This window comes from Sebastes umbrosus, chromosome 3 (assembly GCF_015220745.1).
Source record: "Sebastes umbrosus isolate fSebUmb1 chromosome 3, fSebUmb1.pri, whole genome shotgun sequence".
NCBI lineage: Eukaryota > Metazoa > Chordata > Actinopteri > Perciformes > Sebastidae > Sebastes > Sebastes umbrosus.
Genome location: NC_051271.1, coordinates 36,677,960 through 36,703,724, shown reverse-complemented (window position 1 = coordinate 36,703,724; position 25,765 = coordinate 36,677,960).

Sequence of the window (25,765 nt, the reverse complement as noted above, 5' to 3'; positions counted from 1 at the left end):
ATTAGTGTATTATTGGTATACATGCATGCATTTGAGCTAAAAATTCATGTCCCCCTCCACTCAAAAATGTGTTGTGATTAGATGATGATGATGTCTGTGCAGAGTTTGACACTAGTTTACACAGTCATCTGCTGAAGGGGGAAAGTGCTCATCTTAAAGTTGTAATCCTTTAGGGTCTCAGTCCTGGTTGATTTGGCGACACCCCCATGGTTACTGATGATAACAACAAGTGTGATTTAATACTACAGCAAACACTCATTGAGCAGCTGCTTTGTCAGAAATACTATAAGAGCAACAGGTGTATCTGATTACACCACCAACACAATGCAGCCAAACAAATTCACAAAGTGTCAATAAAGAAGTAGTTTTCCACACGACAGCAGGGAGACAGTAAAGTCGGTTACCTCGCTGTGGAGGCGCCTGCAGCTCCTCATCTAACAGCTCACTGTGGCTGCTCCTGTCTGTTCCATTCCCTGACATACTTAATGTTGACCCTCTGTCAAAAGAAAAAATTACTACTGTCTTATTTTGTAGAACCGCTGATGAACGATTTCAGTCTGCGCTAACCTCGGTGACGAACACATTGCGTTACCTGCGGATGCTTCACAATAAAAGCCAGCCTGTGTTTCAATGCTTTTGATGTGAAGCAGCAGCAGGAAATGTTTGGTTTGAATTAGCACCAGAGGCCTGTACTGTACTACGAAGCAGGATTTGGGGTTAGCGAGGTAACATCAGGGTTAACCCCTTCAGGGTTTTCCGTCCTGCGAAGGTGGATCACTTCTTACCGGGGTATATCGCCATGGTAACTTAAGCCTGATCCACACTAGGAACGTCAGGAGTGCGTGGCGGCAGCATGATTTACGCGTCGGGTGTTCACACCAGCTGCGTTTCTGCTGCTGCAGCTGCTGAGAGTTTGCCTTTCATAATGGCCATTTCATTTCATTATAAATGTCATTTATATTTATTTTAGACAGAGAAAGGTTAAAGGGACTGTTTGTAAGAATCAGAAATGCTTGTTAACAGCGACACCTGTGGCCGTTAAGTTAACGTAGGTCAGCGTCAGACTCGCGCTTGTGCTCGCTCTACATAGACATGAACGAGCATCAGCTAAAAGCACAATATCACTCTATATTTCAGCTGCTTGTCAGTAATGTTAGCTGACCAGACGGAGGTCTCTCCATGAATCACTGCTGATCCTAGTGTTGGTTTTTCCTGCTTCAGCTTCCCGACCGCGGGCGGAGGGAGACACCGGCACCCAGTCGGAGACGATAACGTTTCTCGCTGCGGAGCCCCGTCACTTCACAAGACACGGAAAACCTCTGTTGGTCTGGAGGAGCTGCAGCATTTATTTCTGCACAAATGTCCACTGTACATTCACTAGATATTCTCAGAGCTACAAAGTCTTCTGCAGTGTGGAGTGTGTGCGCATGAACGTGAGGTGGAGCGAGCTGAGTGAAGGCAGGCAGGCAGAGGAGCAGAGGAGCAGAGTGGAGACCAAAGCTACGGTCTCCCCCACGTCCTCCGACCGCAGCCGACACTGTTTTGCAAGACAGGCTTCACTAGATAGAACTTTGCGGTTTTGGTGCTTCAGTGTAGTTTGTGTTGGAGTGTAGCCACACGGGAGCGCGCGCATGGGACACCGACCCGGGTGATTTATATGTGTAAGAAGTTTCAAACAGTCCCTTTAAGAAATGTGTGGTAATTTGTAAATAATAGTAATAATCCACAATTAAAACCCCGTACTATATTCATTCATGGAGCTCTCCAAATCACTGCATGTTCTACAACACTGTGTTGATTTAAAAATAAATCTTTACTATTTTTCATGTCCGTAACATTTTCTATAGATATAGACATCGAAACTGTAGTAATGTTGCTGATATGATGTCAATATACAGTCAATAGATCACTTTCACTGTTACTGCTGTGAACCCTGCCGCCTGGGTCAAACATAGGCGAGACCTCGAATCTCTAGAAGAGACGCAGGTGACATGCAGCCGAGCGTCTCACGCGGGCAGTGTGGCTGCTCGAACCTGTTAACGCGGACGCCGAAATAAAAAACAACAGGTAACGCGCTGCTCACGCGGCCGGTCTCTTCTGGCTTTAGGAGGTTGAACAGTAAAACAATGAGGCTGATTCTTCTTGAATCCTGCCCGGGAATGGCAGACTCCGCTACTAACAATGAAAACTTCTATATAGAGAGGTAATTACAGAATGAATACATTGAATGGATATAGCAGAAAAAAATCAGACCAATTCACTTTTAACTTAGAATACATTTTTGTGTGTCGTAATAGTTTTTTTTAATGAGGAAGAAGAAGTAGATGTAGTTTTAAGGATCATGTCTTGAGGGGATATTTAACAGTATTCTCTATGAGCATTACAGATAAAGTGTGAGTAAACAGTACATGATGGTGATCATTCTACAGTAGATCAAACTAGATGAGACTCAGTTTTGTCCCCCAAATTATTATTTTTTAATTCACATTAAAGACAACAGGATTCAGTGAAAAGAAGTCCCATTTCTTAGATGTCGTAGCTTGTAGTAAAATGATGAAATCCAAGGCCTTATTTTCTTAGAATTTAACATTTATCACTTCACTTCAAGTGTCCTCATTTTACTGTGAGTGCTGAGGTCACACACACTTCTATGACTCAACCGAAAACGTGATTAAAATATGTTTTTACTAAACAAAAGGATTCACATAGAAACCAGAAACTGTCTTTAGCAATGGCCAAACAATTACCATGACATTTCAGTTACGGTATAATAAATCAATTTAATATCTTTTTGTAGTACTGTTTACACACACAGCTGGCCTACAGCTATCTGAAGCTATAAGCTCTAAGAATTTCAAGCACAATATCACAAACGAAGAAAACAAGCCTAAGTCTCGGATCAAACATACCCGCAGTGATGGTTTTAATACCCTGATGTTCATGAATGCGATTTCTGACTTAAACACTTTTTTCAGATAAAAAGAATGTATGCCCGCAGACTCACTCCAAAGGTCACTTTTAACAATGGCTGCCTCCACCTCAGCAAGGGTCGGGCCAATTAATACCCAAATATGTTGGCAGCTCTGCGGAACTGCAGAACAGCTTGTCAGGTTCCTTACACATGAACCTGGATCTTTAGCACAAAATGCGCGATAAATCAGCCATTAAACACCATGTAGTGGTTTTAATAGTGTAGGCAATTCATTTAAAACACCTCCATACTGGGGGAAAAAAAAAAAACGTGAAATTAAATGTCACTCCTTCTCTATCTCCAGTCAGGGAGCAGAGCCAGCAACTCAAGGCTAGATAAATGTTAAAGAAAATTCCACCCTCGGATACTCCTAAACTGTTATATATCATCAATCTGTGATATCCAATACCTTCCGGGAGTTATTATGTGACAAAATGTGGCAATTTATCTTTTTGGTGTACTCATTTTACCTCACCTTGCCTCACCCATTTCCACTTCAGTTAATGGTTTTTAGTGTTTCCTGGAATAACTTTCGATAACTGCCGGAAGGGAGGGGGTAACATTGATGCCTTAAGCTTCGGGTTGTACAATATATATATTTGCTTATATATTCAAACCACTGGTGGAAAACTATTTTTCCTTTCCAAGCTAGTCATTGTATGAATATATTGGTTCTGTGTGTGTAACCCTTAAGTGCAAATGGCGAGTTAGGACCGCTGATGCAGTTTTCTATCCATCTTAATGGACATAAGCTGTCAACACAAGGTCTTTTCCTTTAAAGGTGCACACCACTGATTTGTCATTGTGCCTCTATAAAGGTATGTCACTCCAGAGGGACAGATTAACGCTTCGTCCACACTGGGAACGTCGAGAGTGCGTGGCGGCTGCGTCGCATGGCGTGGCGGCTGCGTGATTGGCGCGTCGGGTGTTCACACCAGCTGCGTTTCTGCTGCTGCAGCTGCTGCTGTCAGCCCTTTCTTTCTACATAGAGTGTGCCTTTCATAATGGCCATTTCATTTTATTATAAATGTCATTTATATTTATTTTAGACAGAGAAAGGTTAAGAACTGTGTGGTAATTAGTAAATAATAGTAATAATCCACAATTAAAACCCTGTACTTTATTCATTCATGGTGCTCTGCAAGTCATTGCATGTTCTACAACACTGTCCGGCACATATTTCAGAATAAAAGCCTTGTGTTAACAAATAAAGTAATTCAGTCCACAGAAAAAAAACACGCTTGAGGGCTTTTATTTTTAAATGAAAGCAGGAAGTGTTGATTTAAAAATAAATCTTTACTTTTTTTCATCTCCATAACATATTCTACAGATACAGATATCGAAACTGTAGTAATGTAGCTGATGATGTCAATATACTGTGTGCGCGTACGTCTCACAGTGTTGCTACTCTAACCTGTTTACACGGATGCCGAAGTAAAAAACAACAGGTAACGCAGCAGCCACGCGCTCCTGACGTTTCTGTTGTGGCAGAGTTCTAAAAAGAATGGTTAAAATTGGTGCAGCAGAAGCCGAGATATCCTGAATTGTATTCCCTAGTATACACCAGGATTTTTAAAGTGCTGGATCCTAAAATCCTGTAATGCAACTTCCCTGTGTGGTAAATGCCAACACAGGTTTTCCATGAAAACTTTGTAGTGTTTAAGCTCGAGCTGAGATAACCCTGATCAGAATCACAATCAGAAATAATAAACATGCAAATATATATGGTGATATCATCAAAAAAAAAAATGCCACAACAGACATTATACTGTTATTAACTGTTTCTCCCCATGACAAGTTAACTAATCTACATGTGTCAAAGGGGACATATCATGCTCATCTTCAGGTTCACATATGTATTTGGGGTTTATAATAGAACATGTTTGTATTTTTTAATGTTCAAAGAACACATTGTTTTTACTGTTTGTCTGAATACACCATTAGAGGCTGGTCCATAGAGGCAGAGGAGGTGGCTCCTCCTCTATTTTTTGAGAGGCAAGAGGGAGATCAAAATGTGAAATAAAAAGAGTAATTGGTTGAAATAAACCATTACCAAATCTCTGTATCATTTATTAAATATTTTCTTTATTTTCTTTCTTCTTTGGAAAAAATCCATTATTCAAATACTGATGCCTCCACAGCGATACCTGCAGGGCAGAGGGGAAAGGGCAGCCTGTGTATATGAAGTGGTTGTTGGCATCGTGGGAGGTGGAGGGGGATGGCAGGTCCTCGTCCTCCCTTAGGGCGGGACCTCTCCTAACAAATACAATGCATTTCATTTTTTTCATGCTTATTTGTGATTGGCCAAAACACGTCAGATGACGCTCCAAGGGAGGTTAACCGCCCTCAGCTGGTTACCAATCAACAACCAGCAGAATACAAGATTGACAGCGGGTTGGTCCAATGATGATTTCCAAATGTCATCTCTCAATCTGATCTGTCAGTAAAGTATCATACAGCAGCAAACTATGAAATAAATTACAACGTGTAAATTTTGAACAACTTTTAAACACATAACAAAACAAATCCTTTATATTTCGGCCTTTTTATTGAGCTGTAGCTAGCTACTAGTGTTAGTTAACATAACAGTTAGCTTGTTGTAGCAGCCCTGACGGACTTGTGCAGCAGTCTGTCGCCCATACCGGGATCCAGTCCGGGAGTGCGACAGGGCGTCGGACCGCTGCACGCCAACGTAGTCCCGCCATGGGTCAGCCCAGACAGCTGAGTGAGGGTGGGGGTTGCCTGGGGCGCGCGGCAGGAGCTGTACCCTGCCGGGGAGTGGATAGAGAGAGATCCGCTCAGGGCTCGCTGCTTGTGCCTCACCGTCAGCTGTCGCGGACTGGACCCACAGCGAGCTACGGAGACGTGCGGTGCGCTCACCCGGGACAGGAACCCGGTGTTGGCGACGGACTGCTGTACACGCAGTTACAGACGGGCTTCTAGTGACACATTACAAACACTCCTGAGGCTGCAGTGATTGTTTTTTAAGAAATCTCATAAGCCATTGTTTTACTGCTTATTTTTTTCGTTTTACATAAGAAAGTAGAGATAAGTAACCTAGGCAACTAGAGTAGCAATAATAATAATCATTTACATAACACTTGTCAAACTTAAGCAAAAAGTTCTTTCCAGATTAAAAGATTTACAGAATAAAAATAAAAAAACAAATCTGAATCCCATGTAAGCCCCCCCTATATGACGTGAAAATTAGGAACATGAGAGCACATATATCAAGCAGCACTGAGCAAATACAGTACATCAAATGGAGGTACAAGTACAAAATAAGAGAAATAATATAATAAAATAACGTGACACCGTGGGTTGCTATTCCTCCTGTCCTCCTCAATTGTTTGAGTCACCAGCCGCCACTGATCCAGTCAATATATGCTGTAGGTGTGATGGCACTCCTCAGGCGCACATCATCTTAAAACAAGACAATGATTATCTAATCTCTCAGCCAATGTTAAGTTACAACTCTGGACTAATGCAAGATGGAAAGCATTGACTGTTGATTAAATATTGAATTTAAAATGGTGAGTATTCATCCAAGCCATAGTATAAATAGTGAGCCAGTGTGAATAGTAAGCCTGATGCAGCTGATAAAATTAATTATAGTAATTATGAATAATTGTATTGCAGCAGTGTAATACACTGGGGTTGTCAGGTGTGACTGTGTGGCAATGGCAAATGGTTTGCATGGCTCACAGGTCAGGTAGTAGGGCCCATTAGCAGAATGTTGCTTAGTGCCCCAGGGAGGTCAGGACCGGCCCCGGTGTGCTGCTCACTGGAAATAACCTGCAGTCGTACAGCAACAACAGAGACGAGGCAGCTAATCAGCTGAATCAATCTTATTGGTGGGATCACCGCAGATACCAGGAGTAGCCTCAGTGTTCACGGACTTTCTGATTTTACTGTCTTTCGTAGGCTCTAGTAGGTTTTAGGGCTAGAGTGAAGCTACAGATATCATATGAAACTAAAAACCTAAAGAATCCATTGGTACCAACCATGTCATACCACCTTGTCTGGAAGGAGGCAAAATAATACTCCAAAGTTTGGCTAAATTTTTTGCAAGGAAAAACTGGCATGGCCATTTTCAAAGGGGTCCCTTGACCTCTGACCTCAAGATATGTGGATGAAAATGGGTTCTATGGGTACCCATGAGTCTCCCCTTTACAGACATGCCCACTTTATGATAATCACATGCAGTTTGGGGCAAAAAACATGCAGTTTTATGCATCCAGTAAAAATGTGTTATTTTCTCCTATTCTAAAATGATGTGTTTGAATATTTCTGCATACTGGGGTCCCTAAACAGTCTTGGAATTACATAAATTGGGTATCACTGTAAAGCTGAGATCCAATCAGCCCAACTGTATTCATGTGTGATGATGTTCAGGATGGAGGACTAGGCTATGGGGCATGCCCACCAACAGACAGCTCACAGGAAGAAAACAATAATAGATACAACATTTAATTAAATAAAAATAAAAAAATCAACAAAATTTCTCTTCTTTCCTCCCTCTCTCCTCCCACCTATACCCCCCTTTTTTATCTTTATTTATTTATTTTTTTCTCAAACAAACAGACGTAAATCTTCTCACCCAGCCCCAGATTATTACTTTTCCGTTATTCTGTTTTATGTCTTGTTTTGCCTCACCTGTTATGTCTCTTCGCACTAAATAAAATAAAAAAAAATAAAGATTATGCTGGGAGGTTGTGGAGGTTGTCATTGTTAATGCAGGTATGGTAACAAAGATGGTATATCAAATAGTTTGTGTCTATTTCTTTCTGTCATCTTGGCTTTCCACATTCAGAGGAAAGCAGCCGCTCTTTAGTGACCTGCAGAGGCTGTGGAGGAGTGTGAGGTGGGAATAACTGAAGGGAGAAAGGTAAATACTCCCTCTAGTGGGGTGTCATGCCGTGTAGTTGATCACTGGATCAACTGGTTCAGTATGGAGTAAGATACTTAACAGACTCTTCCTTCTAGTGAATTGAAAGACAACATAATATCGCCAAGAGACTTGCGCTGCTGATGCATGGCTTTAATTCAGCTGTAAAATACAGCCCCAAACCATAAATAACAACAGTCTCAGCATTGTGCGGACAAATACCTATTAAGCTCCACAGCAGACTGAAACACAGTCGACTCAAAGCTTGTCCAAAGCTACTTATTTCATATAGATTACTGAAGAATTTCTTTATTATTCGGAGATTATGGAAATAGAAATTTCTCACGCAGAGCTGACTAATGAATTGATGGCGACTGTTTTCGGCGCTCGTAAATGTTTGAGCGTGTTATCATGTGTACACAAGAGAAAAAATATTCAGTTGTTGGTAATTCAAGGCAAATAAGTCATTACCACTACTTCTCCTTCAGATTACTATGCTAATGTGATTATTTTTGTGTGCTCATTTCTGCAGTGATTGAGGAGTGCACAAACCGTGGCTGTCATTTGCGGCTGTGTGCCTCGCTGATTTGAAACGTGAAATATTGTACAAATGACCACAGTCATTTGCTGGTTGAGGGTGATAAAACTTTCTCAGCTATATATACCACGAGCGAGAGGATGAGATCAAATATATGCAGGGAAAATTGTCTTGGGAGGCAAGTGCTAAAGAGTGAGAAAAAAAAGAAAAGAAATGATCATGATGCATGCTTTGTACACATGCACACATTGAGTATTGATTCAAGAGGCATAAATATGTAAATGAAGTCATACACCATAACTGTGTTGACAAAATATGAGTCCAAGTCAAATAGGTTTTTGGAGACAAAGAGCCACATCAGGGAACTATTCCCCCGAATATCCACACCGATGATGGTCTGCATGCATGAAATGTGCTCTCATTGGCAACAAAAATGTCACGGAATCCTTGCAGGTTTGCTTTTGGTTACAGCGATCAAAGTATAGGCAAATTTCATCAGCATAAGAGTTTAGTCACACCAGCATTTACAATATAAAAGTGACATTTGTGGCTTTCAGGACGACCTACAGCATGAGGACAAATACTACCAACGTCTGTGGAAATCAGGCGTTCATTCAATCTGAATCCACACGCTTCGAATGTTATCAGCTGATTGAATGAGCCATATCAGTGATCATAGATATGGGTTAGAAAGGGCCTGCTACACCGACTGGTATGTTCAGAAGGCCATTATCATTTATTCACATGGTTGATACAAATACAAGGAGATGACGACGACCTTTAGTGGCCATAGTAATTATGACGGGAGCAAAGGAGGAAATCAGGTGGCGTATAAAGAGTGAAAAAGTCTGCATAAGAAGGACGTTGGGGTGGATGGATCAAGCCCCCAGGAAGAGCGCTGGTCGTGAATGCCAATTTTCGTAGAGGCCAAACGGCGGTACTACAACTTCCGTGTCCGTCAAGTGATGCCATTGGGCCCAAAAAGACTTTTTCTCATAGACTTGCATTGGGAAAGAGACGTCTGTAACTCAACGGATAATTTTTTTTTAGGTGAACCAACTTCCCAGTATGAACACTCTAATAGTCCTTATTTAAATCATTAGGTCCTAAAAGTTGTAAAATGCACTAATAGCCAAATCCAGAGTTATTTCGCTTCCTCCGTTCATGTGAATGAGACCCAGACCAAGGCTGGAGCGAGGGCTGGGAGGCGGAGTTATCAAGCCGTAATGACAGCGTGACGGCTGTGATCCCATGACTGAGCTATGTGACCGAGCGGAGGCTACTGCGCCTGCTCCATGGGCCCAATGGATGCGGAAGATGGCCGGGAGATTCGGATACTTCTTCACTCTGAAGTCGATCCATTTTGGCTTCATGCGCCACTGAGCAACTCTCATAGAAATGAACGGGGCCCCGCCTCCAACGCTGTATCCAGTTATCTTAATACATCCATGGGATGTATGGGTCAAACAAACAGGAATTTCACCCAGGAGGCCGCTGTTCTTGTCCCGTGTCAAATTGAACTTACGTAATATAGCTTAAAAGGTACGGTGGGTAACATCTGGCGGCATCTAGCAGTAAGGTTGCAGGTTGCAGCCTCTCCCGTGTGCCAAGCGCGTAGAAGAACTACGGTGGCCGACTAAAAAACGCGAACGGCCCTACCTATAGCTGTTGTAAGAGCAGCGTAGGTCATTTCGAGAGCAGAGCCAGTGCATAGAGTGTGTGTGTGTGTACATGGGAAGAGAGTGGTGAAGCAAGAGAGTATGTGCAATTACCTCGAATGGGACAACCAACCTGGACCCTGGAATGTTTTTTTTATAAATGTTTTAATGTCCATGACCTTAGTGAGGAGGTATCTGTTTTTAAACATGTGGATCTTAACCCTGTACATCATAACGTGTCCATTGATAAGTTCATGGTCTTGAAACTTTTCCGTGGTGTCAGAGAAAGGAAAAGTCCAAAACGGTGCCGTGCAGCTCGCAGACATCTTCTGCTTCATTTTCCAGTTGTCCTTACAGCTGCATAAGGTCCCTCGTCTTTGTAAGGACTCAATAATCGTTCCTATGCCTAAGAACAAAACTCCAAAGACACTCAAGGACTTCAGGCCAGTGGCAATCACCTCTCTTGTCATGAAAACTTTTGAAAAGTTGATGATGGATACACTTTTGGACACTGTACAAGGATAAGTTGGACCCTCTCCAGTTTGCTTACAGGCCGGGCAGAGTTGTGGATGATGCGACAGGGACACTTTTAAACCTGTTTTTTAAACATCTTGAGGGGGCCAAGTCCCTTGTCCGTCTACTTTTTATTGACTACTCTTCTGCTTTTAACTGCATCCAGCCCCAGTTTTTTTGCAGACAGGTTGAAGAGCATTTACATCTTTGATGCTGGCCTGATTTGCTGGCTTATGGACTTTTTAACAGTGAGGTCACATCGGGTAAGGGTGATTGGTGTTTTATCAGATGTCCTTTTTCTCATCCACCGGATCCCCCCAGGGCCGCGTCCTCTCCCCTCTTTTATTTGTTTTATACACAAATGAATGCCAGCGCCATCATGACGGGCGCCACATTATCAAATTTGCGGATGATGATGATGTCCCTCCTCAGCAGTTACGACTATGAACATGATCCTGTAGTGAGTGATTTTATTAGTGAGCGGTGCAAATCATCCTTTTTAAACATTAATGTGGCAAAAATTAAAGAGATATGCATTGATTTTAGGGAAAAATCCCACTGTCATCTCCCCTGTTGTGATGGACAATCAGGCTGTTGAACTGGTGCAGCAGTACAAATATCTCGGTACTGTGATCGACAACAAACTGTGCTTTGAGCCACAGGTTGATGCTGTGTGTAAAAAAAGCACATCAGCGTATGCACTTTTATCGTAAGTTTCGCAATTTTTATGTCGACACCACTTTTATGAAAATGTTTTATTCCTGTTTTATCGAATCTGTTTTTACCTTTTCTCTTATCTGCTGGCACGGGTCACTTTCTGCTAAACAGAAGAATCGCCTGCAGGGTATCGTGAAAGTGTGCAGCAAAATTGCTAGTAAACCGTTCAACGACCCCCATGACCTATATAAGGTCAAGTACTTGAAGAAAGCCCGATCGACCTTGCTTGATCCGAGCCATCCCTTGTGGTGTGAATTTATGTTGCTTCCATCAGGCCGCAGATACAATCTGCCACGATGCAGAACAAACCGGTTCAAAAAGTAATTTATTTCTGCTGCTATCAGCCTTGTAAATGACACTTTGAAATTGTAATTTGTGTTGGTATTTGTTGTGTATTTATTTGTTTGTGTGATGTTTATTTATTACTGCTGGCTGTGAACCAAATTGCCTCCCCCCTGGGACAATAAAGATTACCTTGTCCCCTCACCCCCCCAGTTCAACACTGTTAGCGCTGTTAGCACCATTAGCAACAAGCCTACAGCTCAGCAGTCGCCATTTTGAGAGCCGTGCGGAGGCAACAGAAATGCTCCCAATCTCGCATTTAGCACCGTTAACAAACCACACTTATTTAGACATACAGGGTGAACCATATACAACCTACTGTTGAGTAAGAGCTGGATTTTTAGCAATGTGTGTTATGACAAATGTCAATGTGTTCTGGTTTCACATGACGCATTGTATAGTGGTGTTAACAGGTTAGAGCAGCCACACTGCCCGGTCAGCTGCGTCTCTTCTAGAGATTTGAGGTCTCGCCTATTTTTGACGCGAGCCGCGCGGTTCACAGCAACAACAGACAGTGAAAGTGATCTATTGACTGTATATTGACATCATACCAGCAACATTACAACAGTTTCAATGTGTGTATCTGTAGGAAATGTAACAGGGATGAAAAAAAGTAAAGACTTGGTTTTAAATCAACACTTCCTGCTTTCATTTCAAAATAAAAGCCCTTAAGCGTTTTTTTTCTGTAGACAGAATTCCATCATTTGTTAACACAACGCTTTTATTCTGAAATATGTGCCGGACAGTATTATACAACATGCAGTGACTTGCAGAGCTCCATGAATTATTGTAATACGGGGTTTTAATTGTTGATTATTACTATTATTTACAAATTACCACACGTTTCTTAAACTGTCACTGTCTAAAATAAATATAAATTAAATTTATAATGAAATGAAATGCCATTATGAAAGGCAAACTCTATGTAGAAAGAAAGGGCTGACAGCAGCAGCAGAAACGCAGTTGAAACGCAACTGGTTTGAACACCCGACGCGTGACTCACCAAGCCGCCACGCGCTCCTGACGTTCCCAGTCCGGACAAAGCATGATTCATTGAACAGCTGTACGCTAAAGAACAACACAGCAATGCTCGGCCTTGAATTCCCCCTGCTGAGTCGACTTGGACTCAGTCTTGATTTAACCTTTTCCATTGTGGCTCTTATACTCGTTGGCCAGAGTGCAGCCCCTTGCTGATGCCTTCCACATCACTTGTGGTAATGGGATTTCAGCACTATGAAGACAATAGCTTGTGACATTACATGGAAACACTTCCTAGGCTAAAGCCTTAAAACACTCTCTCTCCTCCCCCGTTCTCTCTCTCTCTCCATCTTTGATTCTCTATTTCTGTCTCTCTCTGTCAGAGTCAATAACAAACCAGCTGTTTCTCGTCTCTAAACATCGACACCTTGTTCTCCGAGCATGGCACAGGCAGACACATACAGTACTCCTTGCTTCACCATCAAAGCTAATACAGTGACAATAGCCCACACTGCACCTATTAACAATTCAAACAACAGCGTAAACAAGCCTCACTGCTGCACTTGCCATTGTTTTCAAGATTCGTATTTTGCTGTATTTTGCTGTTTGAGCATGTCTGACCTAAAAATAAGCAGCTAGGACTTGTTGGATTCCACTCTCTTCAAAGAGGAACTGTCTTGGGAACCAATTTGCCAGCTCTACGGGACGGCATTGTTAAAACTTTTTCTGTAATGAAACAAAATATTTTTAGACAGATTTTTATAGCTCGTCCTATCTTGTATTTTTGGGGTGTTACAAATACAGTGCAAACTGCACCGAACTATCCGAGAACATGCACTGTAGTTTCAGTCAGAGGTGAAACATGTTGTCATTTTCTTTCTAGAGAGCATTTTTAGACAACAAGAGTGACATCGTTATGAGCTAAGAATGTGAAGATATAGCAAAGGTAACACTTTATAATAACCATCAATTATAAATGGTGAATTGATAGTTAAGTAAACTTATTAACAGTTATTTTATTGTTAACAAATAACATATAATAATAATATAAAATAATTAGTTTATAAAATACAAATTGTATCACAGCTGATACGAGATGATAACAATTACATTCTGATTACATTAGTAAAGTATTTATTATCAGTTTATTGTTGCACACATTATATCTTTATATAATATATTAGGTGTTGATAAGTGCTTACCAAATTATTTGTAAACCTTTAAGAAATAGTTTGATAACAGTAAAATAACTATTAACTTAATTCATTGTCAATTTACCATTTATTAATTATGGTTATTATAAAGTGTTACTGAGATACATGCATCATTATCAAAGGGAACTCAGAGAGGGGAAAGGTTTATATGTCAGGGTGCTGTGGCAGCCATTTTTCAAAATGGCCGCTAAATAGGCACTAAATATTCAAAAATGTTGCAGAAAACTGCTTCTATGGGTCTTGATGATTTCCAAGGTGTGCTCAAGCTGATTAGATAAGATGTCAGAGATCACAGAAAGATTTTTTCATTCTTTATTTTTTTTATGGGCTCTTTTTAAAAAAGTTTTTAACCCTGAGAAACTAAATACAAAAAAAAAAAATCAAAGAGAAGCATGGTCAAGTCAGGGTCAAACTTCGTCCCCGTTACTGGGCCTCACACCGATCCACTGCGCTGAGCCTCGATCAGAAGGACTCCGAGGCAAGCGGTCTTCGGTACGCTACATTTTCCCCACTGGCTCCCGTCTGACGCCGATTCGGCACTGGGCTATTCCCTCTTCGCTCGCCGCTACTGAGGGAATACTGACAGGCTGGCACCTTCCCCCCCGCTTATTGTGTCGTGTGTTTCAGCCATTGATGTATTAAGAGAGGTGTCAGGTTTCACAGCGCTTCAGGGATCACTATCACACTCAACTTTTTTTTGATGTAAAGTTAATGAACTGACAAGTACACAGAGTCGGATACAGCAGCAGCAGTTTTAACAGCTTTTGACCTGTTAATCCAGGGAAAATATCCACGCTGATGTGCTTGTACTTACTTGTACGTACTTGTGCAGCTGTGTTTAAAAGTATAATATGTAACCGTGTGTTGGTTGCTGTTTGTAAACCACACGGCATTCAATGTTGGTCCCTCCTCCTCTGCTCAATGGGCGAGGGAGGGAGGGAGAGAGAGATCAGCGATTGTCGAGCAAGCTATAGAGTGAATGAAGAGAGGAAGCGGCGTTAGTGAGAACAAAGCAGTGAATCAGAGAAATAAATGTGTTCGAACCCGAACCACTCTACTCTGTGGAATTTGTAAGAATTTTGGTTGAGCATTCGAATACCAGGTATTCAATGCAATCTAGTCAAGCTGTCACAATTTGATGTTAATTCAAGTGCTCTTTTATTTAATAGAGAGCGTGCCACCGGCCCCGTGCAACATAGAGAGCTTGTGGCTGCTACAGCCTTGCATTCCAGCCTGAGTAATATAGAGCCTGAGATAGAGCCACAGCGTGCTACCAGCCCTGTGATATAAGTTTTGTACCTAGCTGTTACTGCCACATTAAGTCCACTTTGAAAGACAGTCTTCTGACTGTTGCTGCCCTGCATCTCAGTGCAGGTTGAAAAGTTTGGTAAGCAAACTTATTTTGTAAACCTGTGCACTTACTTACTTTTACTGGCCCCAATGTTGTATCCCCACTAGAGCCACTAGATGGCGCTGTAGTTGCCCCTCTTTCACAAGAAGCTACTTCCCATAGCATAGGCCAGCACATTGTTTTGTTTGGCTAGTGTACTGCCCCAGCTACACTACAAGGTGTCTGCCAACGCAACACCATAGCCAACTACATTTTTTTTGTACTAGACATCCTGTTTAGTCTTACCCTACATTCCAGACACTACAATAGAGAACCTCTGTGTAGAGCTTTTTATTTCTTCGTTAGCACAGAGCTTAAATCCTGGCTGCCCTGACTCATCAGAAGGTTGAGTTCAGTGAGTGAAATAAAAAGAAATAAACCCGCTACTGACAGGTGTGATGCTCAGACAAGGCAAACCAGCCTTGCTTTTCAGAGCAAAGCAGCCCTAGAAAAGGAAGTAGTTTGCCAAAGAACGCAAAAAATGATCTCTTCCACAAAGTTTCAGACAGCTAATAAGAAACAATGTGTTACTTAGAAGACCTGCATTCAGCAGTTAGATCTTTGTCAACACAAAGAACAAATGTTAAGGCTTAGATTAGAACTTCTTTCAACACCACAGTCATTCAGCCAATGGGATTCTGGTTACTCTTCCCTTGATGAGAGGTGAACTCTCCACTCAGAGGTGAAGGATTTCCAACCGACTCCAAGTCCTTGAGAACGAAGTCAGCTCGTCAACCTCTGCTGAGAGACTGAGCTGACAGCTACCTGACTTCCCATCTCTCTGACACAGACAGTGAAGAGACATGTAGTTTATCTTCAAGAAGATATTCTGCCCCGTGTTCTTCTCAGCCACTGAGACATGACACCTTCATCCGTGCTCCTCCTTCCGAGGGTTCAACCTGTTCAGCCTCTTTTCTACTCAACCACGGGAGTGATGACAGCTGTTCAGCCTCTGCCTCTCAGCCAGAGAGAACTTTAGCACGTGATGCACTCGCTCATGCTAACTTAGTCTTGCCTTCGCCAGAAAAGAACACACAGTGTTTCCACTGTGCTCGACTTCATAGCTAAGGACAGTGAAAGTTTTGAAACAGTTTTGATCAAAACATCAAAGACTACTTTAGGGAGTTAGATCACAATCTAATTGACTTGCCCCATGCAACCCAAAGGGAGAAAGTTAAACTTGTGTGGAAAACCAGCTCTAAAGCTGTCTGCAAGTTTATACAGACACAACCTCCCAGTGTCAGAAATGACTACAAAGAGCTCCATCAAGCACTGACAGAAGAATTTTCTTCTACCGCTGATGAGACCACAGCGATGTTTGCCGCCCTCCAAATTAAACATCCCCATAGTGAGAATCTCAAGGATTACTACAAACGTTTAAGGCATGCATACTTCCTCAGTAAGAATGCACCAGGCTTAGAAGAAAACTCCATCTTCAAGTCCTTGTTTTTGCAGAATCTTCATCCATGTGTACGCACCCACATTGTATTCACAGAAGACCGCATAAGGACACTGAGTGCTTCCGCGTGTCCACCAATGGCGTCAAGATAGGAATTCACACAATAGAAATGTTAGAATGCCTTACTCAGAAATTTTGGCCCAGAACTGACGTGACCAGCCAAGAGACCGATCTGACAATAACCGCAGGTCATAGTCTATCAGACAACGCTTCTGAATGCCTCTCTGCCTCTGGCTACCTGGAGCGTTACAGCCCTGAGCCACGAGTTAAACACAAGAGCTTCTGAACTCAGTAAGAGCCAGACATCTTACTATTAGTTGATAAAACAAAATTCTGATCTGATTGGATTGGATTCAGACACCACTGTTCAACTTTGCACTGTACACTTGTAACTCCTTGATGGTATCTTGATATGAGCTCACTAGTGCAAAACACGAGTTTAGGGCCACATTATGACCTCACAGAACTAGTCATTCACCTGTCCTTACCGTTGTAGGTGCCACTGTCTCCACATCTCACCAAAACAAATTTACATCTTAACAATCCTGTTCTTCTAACTAACCTGATAAATAACTGAGTGGTTATGTATTTTATACAATGCTATTGTTGTTGTTTATCTCGTTTTGTTTGTAACTTTATGACTGTTCTTGCTAAGCCAAGATAGATAGTTTCAACCAATGCCCAGTTGGTTAATGAACTGCCCAGATGTTAAAAAATTGAACAAACTTTTTCAATAATGGACTGAACAACTTTCGAGTCGTCTCCAGGAATTGAACTGTACAACATTCAGGTCATCCTCCATGACTGAAATGTACAACCCCTAGGTTGTTTCTAAGGAGCTGTGTATTGTTCAGCTTTCTATTTTGTCCAAAGGACTGTGGCCGTTCTTAAAAGCAAAAGGGGGGATGTTGGGACCCACACCACTCAAAATGGCAGAGGGCCAGTGAATTATGTCTCCCAGGGTCCTGGAATCCTAAACTCCGCCCATGGACTCACAATAACCATGGCTACTGTAAATCCCTTGACCCATTCACACTTACCTGTGAAACTGCACCCCTGACAAAACCAGAGCTTTCTTTTGTTCTTCCTTTTTTTTCTCCTCCTGTCACCTCCAGAGCAGGAGCTCTGAGCCATAGCCTGTTAGTAACAGGCCCTGTTCAGACCTAGTAGTAACATACGTCCTCAGTGATCGGATCACTGATCGGATATGCCGGTACAATAACCTTTTATTTTTATGTTAATAAAAATGTACCCGAATTCACGAATATGTAGGATATTACTACTGACATCCGTGTAATATTTCGTCACGTCTGCTGTATAAGCCGTGTCTTTATTTGCATAAAGAGCGGGGAAGTGAGATCGGATCAAAAGTGGTCACTCAAGACGCATGTGGAGATTCTATTGCCAGGTGTGAACAGGTGTACTTACAGCTGTCTACTTGTGTTCGGATCACTCAGGACGCATGTTGATGCCAGGTCTGAACAGGGCCAAACACAAGAACTTCTTCTAAGGAAGAAGGCACAAGAGCCTGCCTTTTTCAGATTCCTGCTTAGCTCAGTTAGCACTACTAACCCAGAGGAAACAAGTTTGACGCCAGGGACTACAACAAAGTCTGCCAGCTAACTTTACAAGCAACAGGAACAAAGCAAGTTAGCGCCAAGCTGCTAATTCTCCAAGTAACAAGGGATTGGAGCAACCGGCTTTCCCCAATCTGCACAATTGGATTTGAACACAGCAGGGACTGCATCTTTTGACACCAGAAGCAGAACTTTACCAGCCTGACTCCTCCACCTTCCACCGATGGAATCACCAGTTAACAACAACAACAAAGAAATCCTTACCAGTTTACAGCTTTAGCATTGCAATTGCACATGGCTAAGCAATACTGTTTTCATTTAAACTTATGTGAATTTATAAGTATTGATTTGATTTAATGCTATTCATTGAGCACAAATAAACGCACAACTAACTCCTAACTCCTAACATCTCTGCACAACCCTTCGAACCCTGGAAGGTGCCACATTGCCACATTTTTAATGAATGCAGCTGAAGGGCAGTCTTCCTGTCCTCTCTGCTTGGTGTATGTGTCTCAGCACACTGATAGCAGCACACAGCAGCCCCTCTTCACACAGCAGGGAAGCAGGGGAAAACCTGAAGCACACGGCGATGTAACAACCCATTCTCAGCCGTGAAATATCGCCGCTTTGTATCTGACAGAGCTAAAGGGGGATTTGTGCCTCGATATCAGATGCCGAAGGGTGTGACAACACGGCGGTACTTGAAGACCTGAACAGGTTGCACATGCTGTTATTGGTTGGGGGTTACATCCCCAAAAGAGTCCCGAACACAGCAATATAAGAAGATAAGAGAAAATACAGGCAGATGGCAGGATCTTTGTAGATAAAGAAACTATTACACACTTCTAGTAGGGCATCAGTGATGATTGAGAGGGATTATTTTTGTATCAGTCTAGACATTGTTTTTTAGGAAATTGTTGCATATTATACCTTTAAGACCTGTACCCAAGAAAACTCCCATTAATGGCCCTTGTCCATTACTGACCTGTCTGGACAGAGTGATATTGATGAGACATATTGACACACAGAGCCACAACAAGACGCTGTGGGCATGATCGATTTTGAAAAGGAGACGAGAGGAGAGACGAGGGGGGAAAGTTTCACACTTTGACTTAAATGACCCTTCAACATCAGATATTTCTCCTGTCTCTCCTTATGTACATCACAAAATGTCCCCCAGCAACAGCTTAGCAACTTCACAGCAAGGACATTATGACAAGGACATACCTAGGCAGCAGCCAGCTTTTAGCTTGTGGTGTTTTATAGTAGTATGTTGGTGCAACTAATACAAGACCGTTAAAAGAATAAAACTGCTAAAAAGCTAAAAATGTTTTTTGTTAATCCCCAGAGAGCCAAATGTCAAAGTACATCCAGTATCTTAAAGTACAGTGTAATACATAAGCTATGTGAGCTAAGTGTTAATTGGATGGTAGCTTAATTTCATATAGTTTCTTTGGTTTGTTTCTCGTGTTTTTTTTATTTATTTTTTTAGCTTTTAAACCAACCTAGTCGCCCGAAAAAAAAAAACATTGGCATTGCACTTCTCCAAACCACGGGATACATTGAATTTTTACAGTTTTGAATCCAAAATACATTTCTTAAATACTTTCATATCAGCCTTGTATTGCGCTTGCAGAAATGCACAATACCACGTGGTTAATGTTGTGAAACTATTGGTTAGGTTTAGGCAACAAAACTCCTTAGTTAAGGTTAGAAAAAATCACATTTTGTGTTAAAATAATAACGTAACAACCATAACAACGAAATTAGCGTAAATAAATAACATCCGTTCTTAGCGGAATTTTTCTTAACGTTACATAACAAGCATAACAACGTTACGTAACAAGCATAAACTCAACGTTTACTTTTGGTTTCACACTGGACACGAACAGCGGAACAGCAGCCTCCTGGGTGAAAGTCCTGTTTGTTTGACCCAGCTTTCCTTTGTTAACTTTCTCGCTCTTTACGCTTATTATTATACCATGTAAATTTCGATAATGGACGCTCCATAAGTCACTTGTTCTGCGTGTCACTCATTGTAACATGTCACTTGCCCTGCCCAAAAGCCAAAATGCTCACATTAAAAAAAAACATTCAATTCATCCCCGGTTTGCAGAAACGTATAACGCCAACATAATTTCCTGGCAGTGTTAAATCATCATCCCAGCTCTGTGTTTTGTGTTTCTTGTACATTTTGTGGCTGCATTATTCTCACCTCTTAGGTCTGTCTGTATTATTGTCTATATTTAGGGCTTGCACTGTGTGGCATGGGTGAACTGGCTGAGTTCCAAAGGTCCTGCCCTTTCCTGAGGGCTCCTAGTGTTTGAAGCTTTATTCATTTATTTAAACATTCATTCATATCCTACTTGGTTGTGTTTTGAGGCTGCAGCCAGAGTGCCTGGTGTAGATACCAGATCAGTATTGAACTCTGTCCAGTTCCAGACACAGACACAAGATCATCCTGTAGATCTTGAGACTATGTAACTTTTGCTAAACAAGCAGCCACGGTGCAGACACATGGTAGATATAGGTTTGTGTTAAAGGCTAAAAAAGTGCCACAGATGATTAGTGTAGTGAAGAGTCATAAAGTCAGCAAACTAACTAGCGATGTCTATCTAATGTTTGCAAACATTAGCCAACAGTAGCCACGATAAGCAATGTCCTGTATGCATTTCATACGCATCAGTTGTTCCTTGGGGTCAATTTGACCCCAGGCTGTTTTAGCTGTATAAAACATAGAAAAAAATAACATTTTACAAACATTTGTTCATGTTGTTTTGGTTGATATTGAGGTCACTATAGCATGCAATTTTATAATCTTTAGTGCCCTAACCATACTTAGTAGTAGTGCGAGAACCCCTGATAGTTCACAAAACATTGGGGAGCGGGAAACATAATTCCTACAATAATTTTGATGTTTCCCAGATTGTGAGGGAGGGGAAATAGAGTTCCGAAGTCATTGATAGTTCACACAACTTAGGGGAGGGTCAAACATATCAAACATATAAAAGCTTGCGCAGCAGCCTTCTAAGCCATTTCTGCTCTTTGTGCTTTCACTTTACACTATCTCTCAGTTGGAAATGAGCTCTAAGAAAAGGTTTTCTGTCCGTAAAGTTTTGTCACAGCTCTTTGACAGTGAAAATGAAATAGAGAAGAATGTCTCTGATGAAAATGAGACCCTTGGAGTTGACGCTCCTGTTGTCTCTCAACCACCAGCAGACACAATAGCTTAAAAAAAAAGTAATATTATTAGGGTCTCTCCCCACTTGAAAGGGTAGACTTAGTGCTGCCATGTGATTAAAAATGGTTCCAGGTCCAACCAGATACGCTGTCAGCCAGCCATGTGTAAGACATAAAATCTGCATTTGAGCTTTTCATAACAGCATCAATTGAAAAGGAAATACTTGAGAAGACAAATTTAGAGGGGAGGCGCGTGTATGGGGAGAGTTGGAAGACTTATTGGATGTGACCCACCTCCAGGCCTACATTGGGTTGTTCGTTTTGGCAGGAGTGTTCAAGTCAAAAGGTGAAGCAACAGTAAGCCTTTGGAATGCTGACGCTGGAAGGGCAATATTTCCAGCCACCATGTCCCTGAAGATTTTCCGTGTTTTCTCCCGTGTCATACACTTTGATGACAGAAAAACAAGGCAGGGCTAATGAGAGCATGGCAAACTCGCAGCAATACAGGATATGTGGGACAAGTGGGTACAACGATTACCCTTTCTCTACATTCCAGGCCCCCTCATGACTGTGGATGAATGTGCATTTGATGGCCACTGTCCCTTCAGACAATATATACCAAGCAAACTGGCCAAATACGGTAGAAAAATATGTACAGCGTCAGCATGTGATGCACAGTCCAGCTATGGCTGGAATATGCAGGCTTGCACTGTGAAATCCCTTGGGAAAGCTCCAGAAAAGAATCAGGGCATGAGGATGGTACTCGACATGACAATGATTGAATGGTCATAACATTACATGAGGATTTTGAGAGTCACTGAGATGGATGTGATCATACAGGTGATGGTAACTCATTCTACTGTGGTGTGCCACGTTCACGTTAGGGAAATGGGTACAGCTCCTGTAGATTTCTGAGTTTATAGTGTTGATAATGTTTTGGGGAATGTCTGATCAAGGAAGCAATGTGGATATTGTTACTTTTGCAGTCCTCAATGGCTCTTTTTTTTTACAGCTGCCATAAGGCTGTGGGTATATCACCATTTTTTCTTGTGAGGTCATTTAATCCGGTATGGAAGAGGATATGTTGTACACCAACAAACTCTCCACTGGACAGGTGTTCCATGGCCTTCTCTGCGGTGGGGCTCCAGAGTTTTCTGCCCTGAGTCAGAGGGGTAGAGGATATTGAGGAGGTTGGGGGTTAGGAGGGAGGGGAAGGTTAGCTTCAGAGGGAGGGGAGATGACATTCGAGGGACAGGGAGTAGGAGGGTTAGTGGGAGTAGAGTAGAAGTAGGTAGGGGTTATGGGTTGGTGATGATCCTCATCCTGTAGTGCTTGCCTGGTTTTGCTTTGGTTGATGCTTACAAAAACTTACAAAAGAAAACACCTATCTCGAACACGGGTCTCCCAGTGGAATGGCTTCCCACCAGCCCACCATAAGCGGTCTTCTCACTTTATATACTACGTAACTAGCTCTGAAGTTGGACTTCCGTCATTACACAACAAGTGACAAAAATAAATAACAAAAGGTTGCGCTTACGTTTCTAAGCGCAACCTTTTCTATGTACCTTTTGTAATGCAAAGACATTAAAACACCAAAAATATATTTCTTTCAAATTTTAGGTCAATCAGTGAGATTTTATGGTGATTTGCAAATATTATTATTTGTTATTATTTATTTACCCAGACACACAGAAACCAACCAGTACTCATACTGGAATCATACTGTGGGCACCAGTTTTTTTCCGTGTGAACTGCACTTCAAATTTTTTTCTCACATTATGTAAAGCATCTTTATAACGATGAGTATGAAATTAAAAAAAAATGAAGCAGTATTGCCTGATCTTGCTGCAGCTTACACTGGGAAACCTCGAGCAATTGAAAGAGCAACAGTGGCGGCTGAGGAAATATGAGGATTTAGACTGTGGCTGATCAGTCTTGAAAGGTGTAACTATCATCTAACAAGCTCAACAAGGCTCCGATGGTTCACTGATCAGATTGACGAGGAGATGTGAGCACTGAGAGGTAAATAACAATGAACTGGAGAGACTGAATAATGCTGCTTTTTCCACACAGAAACTCACCCAACCACATGATGTTTTAGACCAATAGCAGATGGTTGAGCACTGAAGGGGAAGTGTGTGAAGGACCTGACTTCTTGCCAGCTGGGCCCAATGCCAATGTGACACTTTGTTTGACAGTTTGTTTTTGCAGTGAATTAACCTGACAAAATTTGTAAAATATAAGAGAAACCATGACATTGTAAGGCCGAGTATGATTGCTCAGCGTTCAACACCATCATTTCAGACATCCTTGGCTCCAAACTCAACAACCTCACTGTCCCAGCCTCAACCTGTCAGTGGAACAAAAACTTCCTGACAGACAGGTGGTGCTGGCGAGTCAAATTTCTTGTATGTACTTTGACCTATAAACGTGATTCTGAACATACTTGCCAACCTTGAAACCTCAAAATTAGGGAGGATTTCATAGGCCAAAGGTCTGGGGGTCCTCCCTCCGAAAAATTTGAGTTTCAGAGACTTTGTTTCCTGCATTCTGGTGACTTTTAAATAATGGAAATAACAAAATAATAAGTACACTTAAACAGCATTTTTTGTTAAATCGGCCTACTTTTAATTTTACTTAATTCTCAGGAAAGAAAACTCAATAATCACCCCTCTGTCGTGAACTTGTGTGAATCTCTGGCATAAACTAATATTCATCAGTTTTCATTCATTTTTGCCCCTGCTTGAGTATTTCTTTCTCTTAGTACTCTCTATTTCTCTCTCCTTCTCTCACTCACTGAAGGCCCTCTCAGACACAATGCGACAACGGCACCACTGTGCTCTGAAACACCTTATTTCTAATGGCTTGCACCATGCTATGACGGTAGGGGTGTAATGATTCATCTACTACATCGACAGGTACTCAGCAAGTTGTCCTTCACGGTGGACGTATATCGATCTATAATTGATTTGCAAGGTAAATAATCGATCGTCTCGATACTAAGAATTTGCACCTTGTATTTAGGCACCACTATCGTTACATGGATGTATTTTTTAGCACTTTTATTTAGTAAGAAATGTTAAATGTTGTGCGCTTTTATTTTTTAATTTAGAGAAAATGACTTTGTTTTCCTCCTTATATTATCACAAACACGCAGCATCAGCCTCACGTATCCAGCCGGAAAGCAGACAGTCTTTTTGCGAGGCAAATTATCACCGGAGTAAAGTAAAAAACAAAACAGAAATTCAACTAACGTTAGTCTTACATAGTTTTAAAATGTTTTTCCGTATGTTTTCATGTGCGAAAAAAACCCAAATGAAACACTGTAGGTGGACTACAGCGTTTGTATAGGAATGATTATTGTCCCAAGCTGTTTGATCACTATAAGCGGTTGATCACTGTATTATTGATACCGTTTATATTAAAAATGAGGACAGAAGCAGCAGGTTAAACCACTGTTCATTTAACTTGAGTAGAAGTTGGTTTATTATATTTTTTTTGTTAAATATTGCTCTGTCTTGTATCTTGAGAACTGAATCAGCAGGTCCTGCAGTTGCACTTTTTATTAATTCCAAATATAAGGTGTACGTATGTATGTGCCATTAATCGTTGTTTACTTGTTTATATCCATAATTAATTCATCCCTGATTCCCTTACAAGAAAAACTTTGAGGAATCCTGACCTGCACTGTCCAGTATCAGATATTTATTTCACAGTCACAGTGATTGAATTTTTTGGCAATAAAAAGTTACTGTATCAATTTCAAGTCATTGAATCGTATCGTATGGCTCTAGGTGAGTCAAATATCGTCCATGAATCGCAATCAAACCATGGAAAGTGATACGTACCGTATCGTTGTAAAAACGTATCGTTACACCCCTAAATGGTGGCTTTGCTATGATACCGCGAGCAGCTCTTTTCCGTAGGTAAACACATTTGGTGTAGCTCTATTGGCGTCAGGGTGGAAACAGTAGGACATTTTGGGAGAAGTTGGCAAGTACGATTCTGATTCTGATGAATTAATCTATTAAGCAAATGACTTCATCACATTACCAGCATTGTAGTTGAACAAGTGTTGGATTTCACTCCCTTTCCTTTCTGCCATGAAAACAGCGCAGAGATGAGATATGGTCTCTGTGTGACTAACAGATCTCACCATGGTGGTCCTTAAGCACATGCGATGTAAATGATATTTCAATTACAGTATAAGCTTATCTTCCCTTTTTGCAATTGCATCTCATAATAGTCTATTATCCACGGCTTTTCATGCTTGATTATTAAATAGGATTTCAAGGCTCCACAGGAGTTTGCCAGCAGCAATAAATGAGGCAGAGAATTGA